This window comes from Mus musculus, chromosome 5 (assembly GCF_000001635.26).
Source record: "Mus musculus strain C57BL/6J chromosome 5, GRCm38.p6 C57BL/6J".
Taxonomy (NCBI): domain Eukaryota; kingdom Metazoa; phylum Chordata; class Mammalia; order Rodentia; family Muridae; genus Mus; species Mus musculus.
This window is the reverse complement of record NC_000071.6, coordinates 148947117-148965347: the sequence shown is the minus strand read 5'-3', so window position 1 is coordinate 148965347 and position 18231 is coordinate 148947117. Positions and strand designations below refer to the sequence as shown.

The 18231-nt window shown below is 47.3% G+C and overlaps 4 long non-coding RNA genes across 16 annotated transcripts in view; 2 read left to right on the top strand and 2 right to left on the bottom strand.

Annotated features, from left to right (window-relative positions):
- Gm15411 overlaps positions 1–11607 on the top strand; it is a 62140-nt gene extending 50533 nt beyond the window's left edge. For 2 of the 13 annotated variants that reach the window (XR_003956011.1, XR_003956015.1), the window contains 3 exons: positions 325–406; positions 6138–6200; positions 6618–6756. This is a non-coding gene — a long non-coding RNA (predicted gene 15411). The other 11 variants (XR_377241.3, XR_003956013.1, XR_003956012.1 and 8 more) reach the window with 11 other exon arrangements.
- Positions 6787–9554, bottom strand: Gm52833. The gene is made up of 3 exons (XR_003956018.1): positions 9236–9554; positions 7099–7249; positions 6787–6950 (listed from the first exon to the last, which is right to left on the bottom strand). It is a non-coding gene; the product is annotated as a predicted gene, 52833 (long non-coding RNA).
- Positions 11608–12151: 544 nt separating the features above from the next.
- On the top strand, positions 12152–17581 carry LOC108169085. The gene is made up of 2 exons (XR_001785025.1): positions 12152–12387; positions 16340–17581. It is a non-coding gene; the product is annotated as an uncharacterized LOC108169085 (long non-coding RNA).
- 8430423G03Rik (RIKEN cDNA 8430423G03 gene) lies at positions 13690–15098 on the bottom strand. Its single transcript, NR_040686.1, has 3 exons — positions 14960–15098; positions 14515–14688; positions 13690–14015 (listed from the first exon to the last, which is right to left on the bottom strand). It is a non-coding gene; the product is annotated as an RIKEN cDNA 8430423G03 gene (long non-coding RNA).
- Positions 17582–18231: the final 650 nt, after the last annotated feature.

Here is an 18231-nt window from a genome sequence, read left to right as displayed (position 1 = left end):
GAAGAAGTACTCTTCAGGAGAAGGCTCATGGGTGGAATCTCGATTTTGTTCTCATTATAAAAATTTTTGGTGCTTTCTGCTACATATCTCTGCCAAGAAATGCGATATGTTGGGAAAGGAGAGGAAATGTATTCTACATCTCGATGCTGCGACTATAAAAAGCTGTTTCAACGACAGAAATTCGTCGGGGCTCTGTCAGGGTTGTAAATGAGGGGTTTACACTAGCCAATCAGGGTGAGAAAAAAAACACCAAAAACTTAAAGCAGTGTCTATATTTGTCCTATATATATCTCCATTATCTCTGTCTTTTTTTCCCCCTGCCAGATTCCCTCTGTTGTAAGTCCCCTTCCCTAGGAGCTGTCCTCACCGGAGCTTGACAGAGCCGAGCTTGAGTTCTGAGAGCAAGGTAGTATGACACTAAGACACTAAGAAGAGAGAAGTGAATTTCTTGTTACTTGCTCTTCCATCTTTTCTGCACCTCAGCACTCAGTGGCCCTCATTCTTGGTTTGTATCTTGTAAGCACATGGGGTCTGAGACTGGGCCATCTGCAGGGTGGCTTGCCTTTGGTGCCCACTTATTACTCAACTCCCCTTTCCTCCCAGGCCTTTAGGTACATCTGAAAAAGTAGCCTGCCCCCCAGTGTCTCTCAGGCTGTAACTCCTGAGGGGATGGGGTCTATTTTCTATCTCTTGGCTTTGGACTGACAGAGTTAGACCTAACTTCAGCTCCATCATTTAGTAGCAAATTGGGTATAACCTTGTGAATGGAGAGTTCTTTACTTTGAAGGCTGTGGTTAGCTTCTGTTTTGAGACAGACTATGTATGTAGCCCAGCCTGGCCTTAAAGTCACAGTAATCAATCACCCTGCCTCAGCCTCCTGGGCGCCAAGGTTACAGAAGTTATGTCACCATGCCTGGCTACCCACCACAATAGTGTTTTGTCATTGTTTTCTTTAAAGATTTAGTTTATCATCACCCCATGTCTCTCCATGTGTATGCCATTCATGTGGGTCCTCTGGAAGCCAGAGGAGGGTGTGGGATCCTCTGGGGCTGGAGTTCCAGGTGGGTTCAGGTCACTCAATGTGCATACTGGGAACCAAACGCAGGCCCTCTAGAAGAGCAAGCTCTCTTGACTTCTGGGCCATCTCTCCAGCCCTTTAGCAGTTTGTGTGGGAAACTGATGAAACCTCGGTGGCAAGTTAGTCAGATTAGCTGTCAACAAGTGTGACGGTTTGCATATACTTTGTGCAAGGAGTGTCACTATTAGAAGGTGTGGCCCTGTTGGAGTAGGTGTGTCACTGTGGGTGTGGCCTTTAAGACCCTCATCCTAGCTGCCTGGTATTCTGCTAGCAGCCTTCAGATGAAGATGTTGAACTCTCAGCTCCTCCTTCACCATGCCTGCCTGGATGATGCCATGTTCCTGCCTTGATGATACTGGACTGAACCTCTGAACCTGTAAGCCAGCCCCAGTTAAATGTTGTCCTTATAAGACTTGCCTCGGTCATGGTGTCTGTTCACAGCAGTAAAACCCTAAAACAAGAAACAGATAGGAATGAAGAAAAGAGACTTGGGCTCTCCAAAGGCTTGCCCCGTGGTCTTGTACAGAGCCTGTGTTAGATTGTTAGCAGTCTCTGGCTCACAGTGAGTTCTTTTTTTGGATGCAACTGAAATGGACTAACTTAATCATAAAGGAATTTTCTAGAAAGGGGTGGGCTGGTTCTTAGAGGCTGAAGAGCCAGAGGGATGAGATGATTCTCTGCCTCAAATTGGGGGAAAAGAATCTCTCTATTCCAATGTGTTTTGTTACCCTTTCTCTTGAGAATCCAGGGTGACAGGGACCCGATGGCCTAATTGGGATCTATGCATTGTCATCTTTCGGTTAATGGTATCCCCAGTAAGAAAAATTATGTTGTCAACCCAAAGTAAGACATTCCTAGTAGGTGGCTATTTCATCCTTTCTTTCCCAGGGGATGTTTACTGCTTGAGGAGAAATCCAAGACAGGAGCTGATGCAGTTTCCGTTTAAGAAACGGCTGAAAGAACTAAGAATAGAACCAAAGAAGGGAGGACTGGGCTAGTTTAGCACGGCTGTCCTTAGATACTATAAGGCCTCTCTCACAGAAGCAAGAACAGTTTGTATTCTGTTTATCTAAAAGAAAAAAAAAACTAAAGCCAAGAAAGGGACTATCAAGTGAAACAGGCCGAGGTGGTACACAACAGTAAGATGAGCCACAGACAGGGAGGCAGGAGGGTCATGAGTTCAAGGCTAGCCTGAACTTACGGGGCTCAATGGTTGAGAATACTGGCTGCTCTTGCAGAGGTCCCAGGTTCAGTTTGTAGCACCTACCCAGTATCTCACAAGCACCTGTAATTCTAGTTCCAGGGCACTGGACACCCACTTCTGGCCTCCGCAGACACCAAGCATACACATAGTACACATACATACATGCAAGCACATATTTACACATAACGTAAATCTAAACAAATTGGAAGGGAAACGGTTTTCTTTGCACTGTATCTAAGCTAGAGTCTTCCAAGAAACAAGGTAAGCCGACTTGTAAGGAAGAGAACTTGGTATCCCTGGGAGTATTAGTGTTCATTTGCCTATGGTAGCAAGGACCACAGTGGACCACAGTAGACAGGATGCTACAGCTGATGACCTCATGGATTTCAGTGATGACATGCATCAGAGCCTGGGTGGCCACATCTGCCCAACGGCACTTTTCCATATGTGGAGTTCCAGATGTGGACAGTGTGAGTGGCAGGATGTGAGGAGCACCCACATACCCTTCCCGACCACCTACTTAGGTCTGCAATAGTCCAGATGCACTGTGGGATAGTCCTTTATGTTGAGTGATGCCCCATTCAGAGGTCACTGCTGGGATGTGTTACTTCGGCCAGCATCCCTCATGCTTCCTTCAGTGTAAATCACACCAACATCTTGTCTTTCACTGAAGAACAAATATATTTTAAGTCCCTAGGGCTATATCAGTTATGAGAAAACTAAAATATCCATATTTATAAACATCATGTTGTATATCAGAAACACATGTGATTTTTTAAAAAAAGATATATTTGTATTAGCTTTAAGTGTGTGTGTGTGTGTGCGTGTGTGTGTGTGTGTGTGTGTGTGTAGGGGTTTGTGCACATGAGTGCAGTACTCATAGAGGTCCGAAGAGAATGTCAGATCCTCTGAAGCTGGAGTTGAAGGTCGCTATGAGACGCTTCATCTGGGTGCTGGGAACTGAACCTGGGTCCTCTGGAAGAGCAGTAAGGGCTGGAAACTGCTGAGCCTTCCCTCCAGCCCTTGAAATATATAATATACATTTTGTCAATTAGAACAGTAATAAGAGAAAGCTAGACATCGAAAGGCAGTGTGGTCTGAACGTGTCCTGTTAGATCCTGCATTGGAAGCTTCACTTCTAAAGTGCTTTGAGGAGAGACCTTACAGAGTGATGAGGCTTTGAGGGGGCCATCTCCTGGCTAAGTCCCAACCACTTTCTGAGTGTTACCTTTCTGCCTTCTACCATGGGAGGAAGAAGCAGTAAGAATGCAGGACGCTTGGCCTTACTTTTCCAAAGACTTCTAAAGCAGAAGAAGTACTTGTTCTTTATAAATATGAAAAAGAGGGGCTGGGGAGATGGCTCAGCAGTTAAGAGCACTGACTATTCTTCTGAAGGTTCAGAGTTCAAATCCCAGAAACCGCATGGTGGCAACCGCTGATGCCTTCTTCTGGTGCGTCTTAAGACAGCTACAGTGTACTTAAATATAATAATAAATAAATCTTTGGGCCAGAGCTAGAGAAGCAGGAGTGAGCAGAGGTCCTGAGTTCAATTCCGCAACCACATGATGGCTCGCAACCATCTGTACACCTACAGTGTACTCATATACCTAAAATAAATAAATAAATAAATAAATAAATAAATAAATAAATAAATAAATAAATAAATCTTTTTAAAAATAAATAAATATGAAAAGGAGGGAAGGAGGGAGAAGGGGAGGGAGGGAGGGAGAGAGAGAGAGAGAGAGAGAGAGAGAGAGAGAGAGAGAGAGAGAGAGAGAAGAGCCAGTTAGTGAATTAGACGTGGCTAGACTCTATACTGAATGGCAGTCCTAATAAGTTGGGGCCACAACACTTTGAGTAGTTTCAGTAAAATTCTTTCTTACAGCTTGATGATGGTGGCTTGTGAGCTTTTAATCCCGGCACTCAGGAGGCAGAGGCAGGCAGATCTCTGAGTTCGAGGCCAGCCTGGTCTACAGAGTGAGTTCCAGGACAGCCAGGGCTACACAGAGAAACCCTGTCTTCAACAACAACAACAACAACAACAACATTTTCATATGCATGGGTGTTTTGCCTGCATGAATGTATGTGTGTGTGGTATCTGTGGAGGTCAGAGAGTATCATCTCTTGGAACTAGAGTTATAGATGTTTGTGAGCCCATATGTGGGTGCTAGGAATGGAACTGGGGTCCTCTGGAAGAGGGGCCAGTGCTCTTACACAGAGCCACCAGCTTCTGTCTTACTTAAAAAACAATTGTGGTGTTGGGACTGGAACCCAGAGCATATACCATATGCCTTCCTTCTTTCGTCTCTCCCATTTCCCCATCTCTTCCCCCCAACCCTAACCCTGCCTCCCAGTCTGACCTGGAACCCCTGGGCTCAAGGTACCTCAGGGGGCCTCAGCCTCTCCAGTAGCCAGGACTACAGGTGCCCCCACAACCACATCAGTTGTGGGTCTCCTCCACAGAGCACCTCTTGAGGTTTTTTTTTCTGTGTGTGTGTGTGTGTGTATATGCGGGCGCGCGTGGGTGGGTGTGCTGGATAGGGAATGGGGTGTGGTGGATGGGTGGGGAGGGGTGAGGTGCACTGACTGCAGACCTAACCTGTAAATACTAGTCTTGCTGCAAGCTCGCTACCCTGACCTTGCTGCCTGCCGCCCAGTGCTGCCGAGCTTGCTAGACTCAAAGAGATCAAAAGGAATCCTTTTCAATCATCACCTGACTAGTCTGTACTTTCCTAGGCATTTTACAAACTAGATTAAATTAGCTACGCACCATGACCCAGTAGACAGCAAGGGACCGTTTTTCTCATTTAAGTAGGACACGACCTTGGCTTGTGAATAGAAGGGTTTCCACTGGTCTTCTGCGCCCTAACAAATAGAGTGAGTGGGTAGAAGGGACTGTCTCTTCCAAAGGGCAGCTAAACACCCCACAGTGGGGACGCAGTCCCCTCTTTCTTGCTGAGAGAAGAGCCTGAAATAGCCCCAGGGGCGGAGAAAGGTTGAGTCTGGAGGTCTTCTGACCACTAAGGTTAAAGATTTTGAGGACTCCCGAAGCCTCTAGTAAGCCAGGTTAGCAGGTTTTAACTCAGGCCTGGGAACGACCGGAAGCCTAACTCTCCACTCTAGACTGCTGGTGTCCTTTGCACCCAACCTCACCAAGGTAGGGAATCTAGGGAAGTAGAAGGCGTTAGTGTTAGAAACCCGCAGACAGTGGGCTAAGGAGAAAAGGGACCTACTTGGGAGAGGGAGGTTTCTGCAGGAAGTCAGCTTTCGTTGTCCAGAGGGCTGTTTATAATACTTAACTGCGGGCCTGCCCAATCCCAGAGCTCCTGCACGGAGGCGGGGCACCGCTTCCCGAGGTCCCCTGCTGAGCCGCAGGCTGGACCTTGAGCGTGCTGGGGAGGTGTGGCGCTCCTGCCAGGCTCCGTGGAGCAGGACACCCCCACCCCCACCCCCGCCAACCCCTGCGACATCCATAAAACGCTTCCCCCTCCATCCCCACCCCCACCTCCAACACCCGCACACCTGGTCCCCACGTGGAGCTGGCCGTGGGAACCTGGGGGTAGTGAGCCACCAGGTGGGAACCCGAGGACTGCGCAGAACCTTTGCAGAAGCACAAGCCCAGCACCTCGCGGTGCCAGACTGTGCAGAGGACCCTTCTTTGTCACGTGGTTCCCAGACGCGGGTGCAAATCTCTCTGAGGACTGCGTACGTGCCTCTCTGCGTGGGGGAGTGGGGAATGCTGGGCTCATCCTCTGGAACCCAGAAGGCCTAGCTTCTAGAACCGCTGCTGACAGGTGTCTGCGGAGGAGGCTCCCCATCTGCTGGACCAACCGCCGGCTTCCTTCCTCTCCCCAGGACTGAGTCACTGGAGCATCTATCTGCACGCTGCGGTTTCGACTTTCCCCCAAGTGCATAGCGGTATGTCATCTGAGAGGCAGAAGTCAGGCTGCCCCTGGTGCCAAGACAGAGGCTGAGGTGACATGCATTGTCCCGGCAGCCTGGCTTCTTACAACCTCCTGAGAGGACAGAAGGACCTGTCAGGCATCAGCCTGGTGGAGAAATCTCTTTGATTTCCACAGCCTGAATATTACTATCCTGTGCGGCCAGGAGCAGAAGAGTTTCGTTTCACTGTTTCTATGTTTATTTATTTTTAATCCAAATACACAGAGGTAGCTTTAAAGTCCACATGTTAATTTGTTCTAGGAAAATCACAAAGTTGTAGCCTCCCTGGTCTACTCTTATTTCCGTCTCTGCGTTTAGTTGTACTGGGGTGTTTGGAGCACTTATTCCTAGGCAATGCATTTTAAAAGCTGTGTCTTTGTTATCTTAATTTAGAGAGTCCTGACGTTGCTACGGAAGTCAAGGAAAAGCCTTCTGCCTCCTCAGGCCTTCTTGCCCCTCAAATTTCCTGTATTTCTTCCCATCTTACCTGTCCACGAGATTTAGCTTAATTAAAAAATAGATGTTTACTTCATGTGTCTGTATCATACGCATGCATTACCTGTGGAGGCCAGAAGAGGGCGTCGGATCCCCGGGAACTAGGAGTTACAGATGGTTGTGAGCTGCTGCATGGATGTTGGGAATGGAACCTCGGTCCTCTGCAGGAGCAGCCAGTCCCCTTTACCCATGAGTCATCTCTCCAGTCCTTTAACAACATTTTAGGAAGCACTATAGAAGAAGAAAAGTGCACCCGTTGAAACTAGGATGGTAACTATTGTCAATTTGATAGGATCTAGAATAACATGGGACACAGCCTCTAGGCAAGCCTCCGAGGGGTTGTCCACGTTAGGTTACTTGAAGTAGAAGAACACCTTACGTGTGGGCAGCACTATGGGCTGGGATCCTGACTGAGTAAACCGGAGAAGGCGAGCTGAGCCCTCTTCTCTTCAGTTGTTCTTGGTAGAGCATTTTTGCCACAGGAGTGAGATAAATAATGAAGGCCACAATGTATTCTGATATCTAAGACACTAAAATAAAAAAGAAAAGCACATTTTAGAATAGCATGAGCTATGCTGTCCACATCTGATGAAGTCACTGGTCATATTTGCATTACTAGGTAAGTATTATCTGCATCAAACTGGGATTGCCTTTCTACTTACACACACACACACACATTACACATACACACACACACACACACATTACACATATACACAAACACACACATTACACACATATATACACATACAACATACACAGGTATACATATCATACATATTCTCTCCTGGATCTTACTGTGAGGACCAGGCTGACCTTGAACTTGTGGCAATCCTCCTGCCTCTGTGTGCTGGAGCATCTATCTTTTACAGGTGTGTAACCAGCTTGCTCCATTTGCCTTATCTTTTGAATTGTGAAGTTTTAATTATGAGTTGATCTCCAATCTCTGTGACTTTTTTTTTATAAATTAGGAATTAATCTTCAAGTGCTTTCCAATGTCACAACCCTGCTGCTCCTCTCCAGGGCCTTCTTCTCTGAGATGACATCTTCCTTTGTACTGCTGTTCTGTTCTGTTCTGACGAATGACTGGGTATTGGGTGTTGGACCCCTTTCACTCCCTCAGAGCTTCCATCCATGTTGTCTTCTGTGTTGTGTGCCTTGTTCCCTGGGGCTTGAGTTTTCTCCCTTGGTTTGTTTTAAGCTGGGTGTGGTGCACACAACTGTAATTCCAGCCCTTAGGAGGTAGAGGCAGGAAAATCAGGAGTTTGAGGATATTTGGGGAGTTCAAGGTCAGGCTGGACTACCAGGGACTCAGACGAAATAGAAACAAAGCCCGCCTTTGTTCTGAGCATATCCTGTAGGAGCTTTTTGAGAAAAGTAAATATTTTTAGTGGCTTTGCTAACGTTTGATCTGCTCTTGCTTGCCTGTAGGCAAGTGTGATTTGTCTCCGTTAAGAGACCTCCCTCAAACTCCTAGTGATGGCTGCTGGCTCTCAGATAATGAACTAATCCCCGTGCGCCATTCTGCAGCCACCTCAGTGTGTCTCTAAGGAACTTCTGACAGGTGGTTGGTTTTCTGTGACTCATAGCTCTTGTTTGATCAGCTTCCTGAGTCGATACTCTACCATTCACTATGGGATATAAGCTTTACTGATAAGCGTTATGGAGGGGGCCAGGAGACCACCGTGGGTCCTAAATTCCCAATTGCAAATTTTTCATCTGCTTCCAAAGTGTGTGGTGGGCCAGCTCTTAGCTGTGCCTAGCATTTTTGGACACCTCTGCAATTCAAAATGTCTTCCCAAGGCTGTGCAGGGACAGCGGCACAGGTGTGCACAGGAATGAGAGAAAATATACACATTTTTAACGTTATTTGTTTTCATTATATCTGCACTGCATATGTGCAGTGGAGAGGAAGCCTCTGTCTGCCCCTCCCCCCCCCTCCCCCCCCCCACCCCCCCACCCCGGGGTGAAGAAGCCACTTTGAATCAGTCAGCTTGGAGAGGAGTTTGAGCCAGAGGAGATGAATACCCAGCCATAGAGTTCAGAAAGAGCCTGAAAAGGTAAGCTTATTCAGCAGTAAGTCTCAGAGGCTGATACACATTCTAGGACTAGAGAAGACTGTGCGGAGGCCAGAAGCTCCCAGGACCAGGCCTAGGTGAGCAGGCAGAGGCAGTAAGCCTCAGAGATGACAATTGCATCAGGAGAATGAAAGTTACATTTACAACTGCTCTTATTTTCCTGCATTGCTATTCTCCCGAAATACTGTTAAACATTACCCCTGCTGCTGCTGCCGAGTCTGCTCTGTTTCTCTTTGCGCATGATTTGCAAATAAAGGAAGTTCAGATTGGACATGGCGACACATGCCCTATGATCCCAGCCCTGGGGAAGCTGAGACAAGAGGAGCGGAAGTACAAGGCCAGCCTGGGCTACACGTGGGAGACCTTGCCTGAAAGACAAACAAACAAACAAAAAAAAAAAAAACCCTCCCGAACCCAAAACGAAAAAGGACAACCAACCAGCCAAGCCAAAGAAGACGTGTACTGTGATGTTCGAGGATATCTTGTTGGTTTTGTTGACTGTGGGTGAGACATTTGTGTCCGTTCCATCCATGGTGGGAAAAGCAGATGGGCAACCCAGCCGCCCGTGAAGACGAGGAAATGGCAACGTTTTGGCAGTACCTCTGTAGGCTAGTATAGGTCAACGCACGCAACACCAGCCTGGGAGAGAGAATCTCAGCTAAGGGATTGGCCCCATCAGATTGGTCTGTGGCTCGGCTTATGTAGAATATTTTCTTGGTTGCTGATTGTTAGCATTCTGTCTAAGCTCCACCCCCACAGTTACCTGGCAACAGCCAGGTAGGCCTCACTCACTGTAAAAGGGGCTGCTTGACCCATCCACTCTCTTGCTCTTGCCTTCCTGCTCCGCGCCCCTCCCCATTCCCCTCATCCCTCCCCCATGTGCTCATGGCCAGCCTCTATTCCTCTTCTCTACTCTACTTCCTTCTTAACTCCCCTCCCCATGCCCTGAATAAACTCTATTCTCTCTACTATACTGTCATGTGGCTGGTCCCTCAGGGGGAAGGGGTGCCTCAGCATGGGCCGCTAAGGCAGCCCTTCCCCCACACCTCACCACACATACACTAAACATATCCCCCCTCTCTTTATTTTTTATAAACACATCACTGATTGATATAGAAAGGCCTGTTCTACTGTGGGCGGTTCTATCCCTAGGCAGGAGGGCCTGGGCTATAGAGGAAAAGTGGGTGAGTGGCCAGTAAGCAGTGTCCCTCCATGGTCTTTGCTTCAACTTCTGTTTCCAGGTTCCAGCTTTCCTTGAGGTTGGACTGTGATCTTGGAGATGAAGGATGAAATCAGCCCTTTCCTCCCTAACTTGCTTTTGGTTTCTGTTTCTGTTTTCCCGATCACAGCCACAGGCAACCAAGCCAGAATAATAGCTAATCTAGTTTAATTTCTGAGGTCTGCACCTCTGACTGCGACATCTCTGATGGGGCTCTGTCCCCCAACACTGCCATCCGGAGGCATCGGACCACGACGTGAGATTGGATGAGGATGAACTGCACAGCGTCGACCAGACGGAATGTGGAATTAGAGTGGAAAGCAATAATTCTGAGAAGTGGGAAGGCTTCGTGGGAGCAGGCAGCGGGTGAGGGACAGCGTGCGTGCAGAGTACTTGGCTGCGCTGAACTCGAGGCTTAAGCCAGGCCTCGTGGAACAGTGGCTCCAGCAAGGCCTGGAGGCCGAAGGAGCTAGGCTGGAAGCCAAACTCCATTTCACTCTTTAGCATAAGCCCGCAGGAGGTTGAGCTTCCTACAGTTCATAGTCTGTAGAACTGGAGACAGCCCTGGATCAAGCCGACTTGTGTGGTTGTTGGGGGCGGGGACCAGGTGATGGCGATGAAAATTGATGTCTTTTCTTCATTTGCTTCATAATTCCCAGTACCGTAAAAAGAAGAAAAGAAATCCTGCATAAAAAGAAATGCGTAGAAATCTTGTTCCGGTCAGTGGGGATGAAGAGCAACCTCTCGCCTTGTGGTTCTGTCCATGCTTGGCAGACGGAAGCAGGAGCCAGAGACTCTGCTCAGCCTGCAGACCGTGGCCTGAGCTGCTCTGCTGAGTCACTGTCTGACAGTGACAGGGCACAAAGTGTACCACAGGACTGCAAACTGCTTTATGCTGTAGGAAGGATAAATATCACGGAAGGCACTCTTTCTTAAAAATAGAAAATTCTCTCCTCTACTCCCTGCTTTTGTGTGTGTGTGTGTGTGTGTGTGAGGGGAGAGAGAGAGAGAGTCTCACCACATGGCTAGGCTTGTCTTAAACTTGTAATCCTCCTGCCTCAGCAGCCCCTCCAAGTGCTGGGTCTATCCAGGTCCAGTTATGGGGCTGGAGAGATGGCTCAGTGATTAAGAGCACTGGCCATTCTTCCTGAGGACCTGGGTTCAGTTCCCAGCACCCACTTAGTGGCTCACAACCATCTGTAACTCCAGTCCCTAGGGAGCCAACACACTCTTCTGGCCTCTGGGTAGACCAGGCACATACTTGCTACACAGATATACAATCAGAGAAGACATCCATACACATAAAATAATTTTAAATAAATAAATAGACCTTAAAAGTGTTTGTTTGTTTGTTTTCTAAAAATCAGCTATGGGATTAGAGAGATGGCTCAGTGGTTAAGAGCACTGGCTGCTCTTGCAGAGGACGTAGGTTCAGTTCCCAACACTTACCTGACAGCCCACAGCTACCTGTAACTCTAGTTCCAGGGGCTCTGATGCCCTCTTCTGGTCTCCACAGACCCCAGTCACTTAAATGTTATATCTGCATGCATGCAGGCACCCACACGTGCAAAATAAAATGATTTTAAAAATACACTATGTAATGTTGTTGTTGTTTTGTTTTTTTTTAAGGCAAGGTTTCTCTATGTAGCCCTGGCTGTCCTTAAACTCACTCTGTAGTTTAGGCTGGTCTCGAACTCAGAGATCTGCCTCTGCCTCCTGCGCGTGCATCACCACATCCTGGCTTGTGGCCTGTTTAAAGTAGAAACTAAATCTCAGAAGACAGAGTAAGCTGCGCTGAAGTCTGCAGCCAAATTTGCCAACGATGCATAAAGTGGAGCAAAAAACGGAGAGAGATCTGTGACTGGAAGTCCACCTGTGTCTCCTTCCCATGTCAGCCCAGCCAGGGTGTAGGGAAAAGCCCAGCGCCATGTTTGCCCTTTCCCAGACACTCCTTGTCCCATTAGGATGACCTTTTCCCTCTTCCAACATCCCTGTGTGGTCACAGCCGCCCCAGTGCCTGGAGTCACTCCAGCATGACTTGTGACTCTGCACTGCTCTTATGCAGGCAGAGGCCATGCCAAAGGGGATGTCTTTGGCTGGGTGTCTGGGATTGCACGGCAATTGGGGGGGGGGGGGTTAATCTCAATCGTGTCTGTTGCTGGAGAGGAGGAAAAGAGAGTTGTTCTTCTGCTCTCCCCACCCCTCCTCCATATCTGTCCCTTCTACCCTGGAAGGATGGAGGGGGAGGAGGAAAGGTCTAGTGAGCCTCTTAAGGAGAGCTGGGTGCACCTCAGACCTCCAGAGTGGATGCCTGTTGACCACAGCTTAAGGATCCTGGGACAGACATTCTGCAGCCTCCTCAGTCCATCAGGTCAGAGACTGAAGTGAAATGGGAAAAACGTATTTTTCTTAGTATTATACTAACACTAGCATAATTTTAAAAATATAAGACCAATTATTGAAGCCAGGGCCCAGGAGTAAAAAAAAAAAAAAAATCAGGAGGCAGATTTCTGAGTTCGAGGCCAGCCTGGTCTACAAAGTGAGTTCCAGGACAGCCAGGGCTACACAGAGAAACCCTGTCTCGAAACCACCCCCCCCAAAAAATTAATTATTTTTATTCTTTTATGTGTTTTACCTCATGTGTGTCTAAACACCATATGCATGCAGTGCCCACAGCGGCCAGAAGAGGGCGATAGATTCCCTGGAACTGGAGTTAGAGTCGTGAGACATCGTATTGGTGCTTGGAGCTGAACCTAGGTCCTCTGCAAGAGCAACATGTGCTCTTAGCCACTGAGCCATCTCCCCAGCTCCCAGACTGAATATTTTGTACATTATGTTCTGGATCTGATATCTCTACACCCAGTTCTCAAACAAAACATTTAAACAACTTGTGTTGGTAGGGATCAAATCTAGAGCTTGTGTATGAGATTAACACTTCACTACTGTGGCCCATCCTTAGACCTGAAAGAGCTCCTGTTGTTTGCTTTCAGAGTGGAAACGATTCCTCTTCTTGTTATAGGTTCTGCGATTGTGAGAATCACCCTCTATTTGGCAGCTTCCAGTAAGGATGCGGGCCCAGTTTGCTCTCATGTCTTAGGGTTTTATTGCTGTGAAGAGACACCACGACCAAGGCAACTCACTTTAGTGGGGCTGGCTTATAGTTTCAGAGGTTTAGTTTATTATCATCATGGTGGAAGGCAGAGCTAGTGCAGGCCGACTTGGTGCTGAGAGTCCTACACCTTGATCCAAAGGCAGCCAGGACGAGGCTCTCTTCTGCACTGGGTGGAGCACTAGGAGACCTCAAAGTCCTCCTACATAGTGACATACTTCCTCTAACAAGGCCATTTCTACGCCAACAAGGCCATGTCTCCTAATAGTGCCCCTTCCCATGGGCCAAGTGTATTCAAACACACGAGTGCCTGTCAGCCTCCAGAAAGGCTGTGTGGTCTCACCTCCCTCAGCCCCTTTCCAGTGTCTGTGAGTGGCTCTCCAAGACCAAGGCTTGGCACTTCTGTCACAGGGGCAAGTCTGGCCTTGTGGCCTCTGTTTCTGTTTAGCCCCATGAGCTAAAAATAGATTTACCTTTCTTAAGTGTTAAAAAAAAAAAAGTCAAAAGAAGAATGCTAGTAAATGACACCTAAAAAAAAAGTGTCCATTAATAGAGTCCGTTGGAACCAGTCGACTGTTCATTTATTTCTGTCCCAGTTGATACTATTTGTAGCTGCCTTCCCACTCCAATGGCAGTTGTGGGTGGCTGCGGTAGACACTAGGTGGTTTAGAGAATCAAAAAAAAAAAAAAAAAAAAATTCCCATGAGTCCCTTCGCCCCTTCGCCTGTTTCAGAATTCAGTCTTTCTGGGCTTCTCCTCTATGTTTTCACCATGGTGCTGGTAGTGGCTGTCCTGAGGAGCCCTGTAGGCCTCAGTCTGGAGATGGGAGGGCTATCTCTTTCCTCAGAGGGCTGGTCAGATCCATGGTGGTCGGGCTGTTTCACCTAAGGCTGCAGATGGAAGACAAGAACAATCACAGAATCTGGAGAGGAGAAAGGTGTCAATTGGGGGTGGTCGAGGGAGGATGTTGCCAGACCACACACATCCCAATGTGGCCAGGGCATTTAAATCTCCTTGACAATTCTTGCCTAAACTAAACAGTGGGCCAACTGGGGAACAAGTGACCAAGCCAAGATTGTACGAGTGCACGTGTATGTGTGTATGTGTGTGTGTGCACGCATGTGTGTGTGTAAATAACACAATTCAGGGACATGAAAGGAGAGAGGACTTGAGGGGAGTAGGGGACCAGGAAAAGGCCAGTAAGCAGGGTCAGATGGGGCAGAGTAGTGAGAAGGAAGACAAAGTATAATTAATTACACAAAATTACCAAAAATGCCACAATGTAACGCATTAAACTGACTCTCAAAGTAATTGAGGGGAAAAAAATGCATTTACAAAATAAAGTTTCATGGCATAAAATTGTTACAGGAATTTTTTTAGGGTCAAAACCTGGGCCCTGGAGACCCCAGTGATCTTGGAAGGCATCTTTCTTCCTTGGCGTGGTGTTCATCAGGAAGCTTTTTATTGACGGTCTTATCTCCTCCTGGTCCTTGGGCTCCTTGCTCTGTTCCACAGCCAACTCCTCAGTCCACACAGTAAGAGGAAATAAGGAAAGAGAACTCCCTGAAACAGAAAGACAAAACGGGGCCTAGAAATCTACAGACCGGACTGGCCGGCATCGGGACACATGGCCTCTCTTAGCTACAATGGTCATGTGCGAGCAGGAGCGTCGCCCCTGCTGAATGAAACCGGTGTTCTGATAGAAAGCAAGAACGGAGGGATCAGTACCAGCCTATATTGGATCCCTGATCTTGCCAAACTTGAGAGTTATGGAGGAAAGAGCCCACGCCATTGAGTCCTCCTCTGTCCCTGGTGAAGGCGAGAAAAAGCAAACCTTTTCTGAGTCGTGACAGCTGGGGGATGTCCCGTGGCTCCCCTCTTCTTTTTGGCCAGAGAATGTAACTGGTCGTCCCACAGGGTAGCATGTAACCGAGAGGAAATAAACGTCGTGGCTGTGGAATGTGTGGTCTATTGCTCACTGAGGAGGGTGGCGGGGCTTTTTACAACAGGAAGCCCAGGATGGATGGCGAATCGTAAGGAAGTAATCAGTGTGGTATTTCACTTCAGTTGGAGGGAGTCCGTTCGCTGCCTCTTAGCCTGGTTGCTTGAGGAGTCGATTTTCCCCAACCACTTACAGCTGTCGTGTTTTGTAGTGATTTCTATGTGTTATGTTTGGGGTTCTCAACTTAGAACAAGGCTCGCTTCTTCTTCAATTTGTTGCTTTCTTTAGTACTTCCAACAGTTCAGCCAGCCAAGAAACTGTGTGATGGGCCTGAAGCTACGGGGAGGCAGCACCCTACCATGGGGCAAGCCCTGCCTGCGGGGGAACCATTTAGATTGAACTAAAAAGAAACAGTGGCGAATGGTGGGGCTCAGGAGTGATCTGCCACAGCCACCTGGAGAACAAAACTAGGAAACATTGTATATGTTTTTAAAAAGTTACTTATTATTTTGTCTCTGTAGTCATGAGGATCAAACACGTTTGATCTACAGTTTATCTATCCCCCAGATCCTGAGCCAGTGTTTTTGTATCTTGGGTCGGTTGACTTGCGCTCACGTCAGTCAAATGCGACGACTGTAACTTTACAAGCAGAATTGCATTTCATAAAAAGCTCAGCCTTGGGGCTGGAGAAATGGCTCAGTGGTTAGGAGCACTTCCTGCTCTTGTAGAGGCCCCAAGTTTGGTTCCCAGCACTCGCATGGTGGCTCACAGCCACCTGTAACCGCCACTCTCGGGCCTCTGTGGATTAGAATACAAGATTTTTCTCCTTTGTAGTTTTTATAATTCTTATAGTCTACAGGCATGACGTGTGTCTTGAGTAACGGGCATGCGCATTCCTGCATATGTGTGTGTTTGTACAGGGTCTCCTTGTGTATCTCAGGCTGCCCTCAACTTTGAAATCTTCCTGCCTCAGTCTCCTGGGTACCGAATTTGCTAGCATGCCAAGCTTGGTTTGCATTTTTGTCCAGTGTTTCTTCAGGTCTATGTCCAGTCTCTCAAGCAAAATATAAACTGCTTTAGGTGCGGGAAGATGCTGTGGAATAATATTTGGATTCTAGGGTTGGACATTTTTTAAAAATGGATATCTTGAATGTTTAACTAAGAACCTGTCTTTCCACATAAATATATTTGCAAATCTGAAAACAGTCTTTTATTAGACCAAACATATACTTTAAAAAAAAAACCCTTTCCTTTAACATGTTATTTTTATAGGTGCTAAAAGAAACAGCGCGGTGGTAAGGAGAGCAGACACTTGCTGACTTCCAGCTGTGGAGGGGACACCTCTGATTGCTTTCATTCTAACAGCTCGGAGAGGCTGGGGTTACTGTCTCACTCATCCTACATCTCAGGAAACCAAGGCATGGGGCTGACATCCACGCCAAGGTCAGGATGCCACCCAGGTTCAGGCCGCCAGGGCTCGCTCAAAGGGCTTACCCACCACACACACTGCAGCTCACTCACAGCAACACGGGAAGCCAGAGAAGAAGCAGCCGAACTGTAATTAGAGGCCAGAGGAGGAGACGCAGAGACCATCTCAGGATTTATGCCTGAGTGGTGGTGATGTGGCGAGAGTCCTCTGTGTAATGAAGATGTCACCTTCTAATGAGTTTGGAAGAAAGGAGAGTGTGTTAGCCGGAGGTCTATTTTTGGATCTTTATCTTCTGATATTATGAAGAAGAAGATGAAACCTCCTGACTGTTTTTTCTGTCTATGGGATCTCTGATTGGAATTATTCTTTCAAGGATGCACTCCCCAGACTCGGGCTGAGGGGAGTTTGTTCAGTTTTTCATTAAAAACGGCTCCCACACCTAACAGGTTCTTCATCTTTTTCACCTTCATAGCTAGGAACTCTCCCACAGGGGGGTCTGGAGTTCTTGAAATATTTTTAGGTTGCCAGGTTTCTTGTGTGGGCTCTCCAGAAAGCCAATTTTATTTCTGAGTCCTCACAGCCGTCCAGTTCTGTCTTCCACTCCCTCACTGAATGGCCACACAATGCTGCCTACTTACTGGTTTTTGTGGGGGCCCAGAGATATTGGTCTATAGGGTATTGAATATGCTATTAACCTCCTCAGATGGGAGGGGAGTCTCTTCTCCATGTCAATCTCCAGGCCTTGTAATAGGGTTCCTCTGTAATTCTTTGCAGCCTGATGCAAGATGGGATCAAATGTCATAATTCAATGCACTTTGAGCATCTCAAAAGGGGACAGAGAAGAGGGCTGTCTGTTTGTGGTGGTGCCCATCTTTAAGGAGAGCTCCCTAAAAGCCAAAGACTCCTATTGTGTGACTTCTTCATGCCTGCAGGGAGAAGCCAATCTCCTCAGGACTAGGTAAGAGACTGCTGTTAGTCCTGTGAAGCACAGTCAAGTCAAAGTTGAGAGCTGTCGCCGGAATTTTTAGCTGGGTACTTCCTAATTGTGTATTCTTTTAAAAAAATTAAAGTTTTTTTCCATTTTATTTGTATGAGTTTGCCTGCGTGTGTGTGTGTGTGTGTGTGTGTGTATATATATATATGTATGTATATATATATATATATATATATATATATATATATATATATATATATGCAGTGCCTGAAGGAGCCAGCAGAGGGCGTCAGGCACCCTGGAACTGGAGTTACAGACCACTGTGAGCTGCCATGTTGATGATGGCAACTGAACCCAAATCCTCTGCAAGAGCAGTGTGTGCTCTTAGCCACGGAGACATCTCTCCAGCTCTCAACCTTGCCTTCCTCCTCTTCCCCGTCCCTCTACCCCTCCCCTCCCTCTCTTTCTTCTTTTGTAGCCCAGACTGGCCACTCTGCAGCTAAGGCTGACCCTTGACCTCTTGACCCTCCTGTCTTCCTTTTCTAAGTGCTGAGGTAACACCAGGCCTGACTAGAAACTATTCTTAAGAAACATAACACATATATATCTATAATGTAAATGTATGCTTATTTGGATCAACCCTAGGGAGAAACCATATGTAATCCACAAGACAGTGTAGTCCAATGGAAGAAATTAAGATGAAATACTGCACGGTCATTTCTTTGTTGCCAGTTGAAGACATTATATAACTAGCCTTTGTTGGCTACCAATTTATCCTCTAGGATTAAAACCAAGATACAT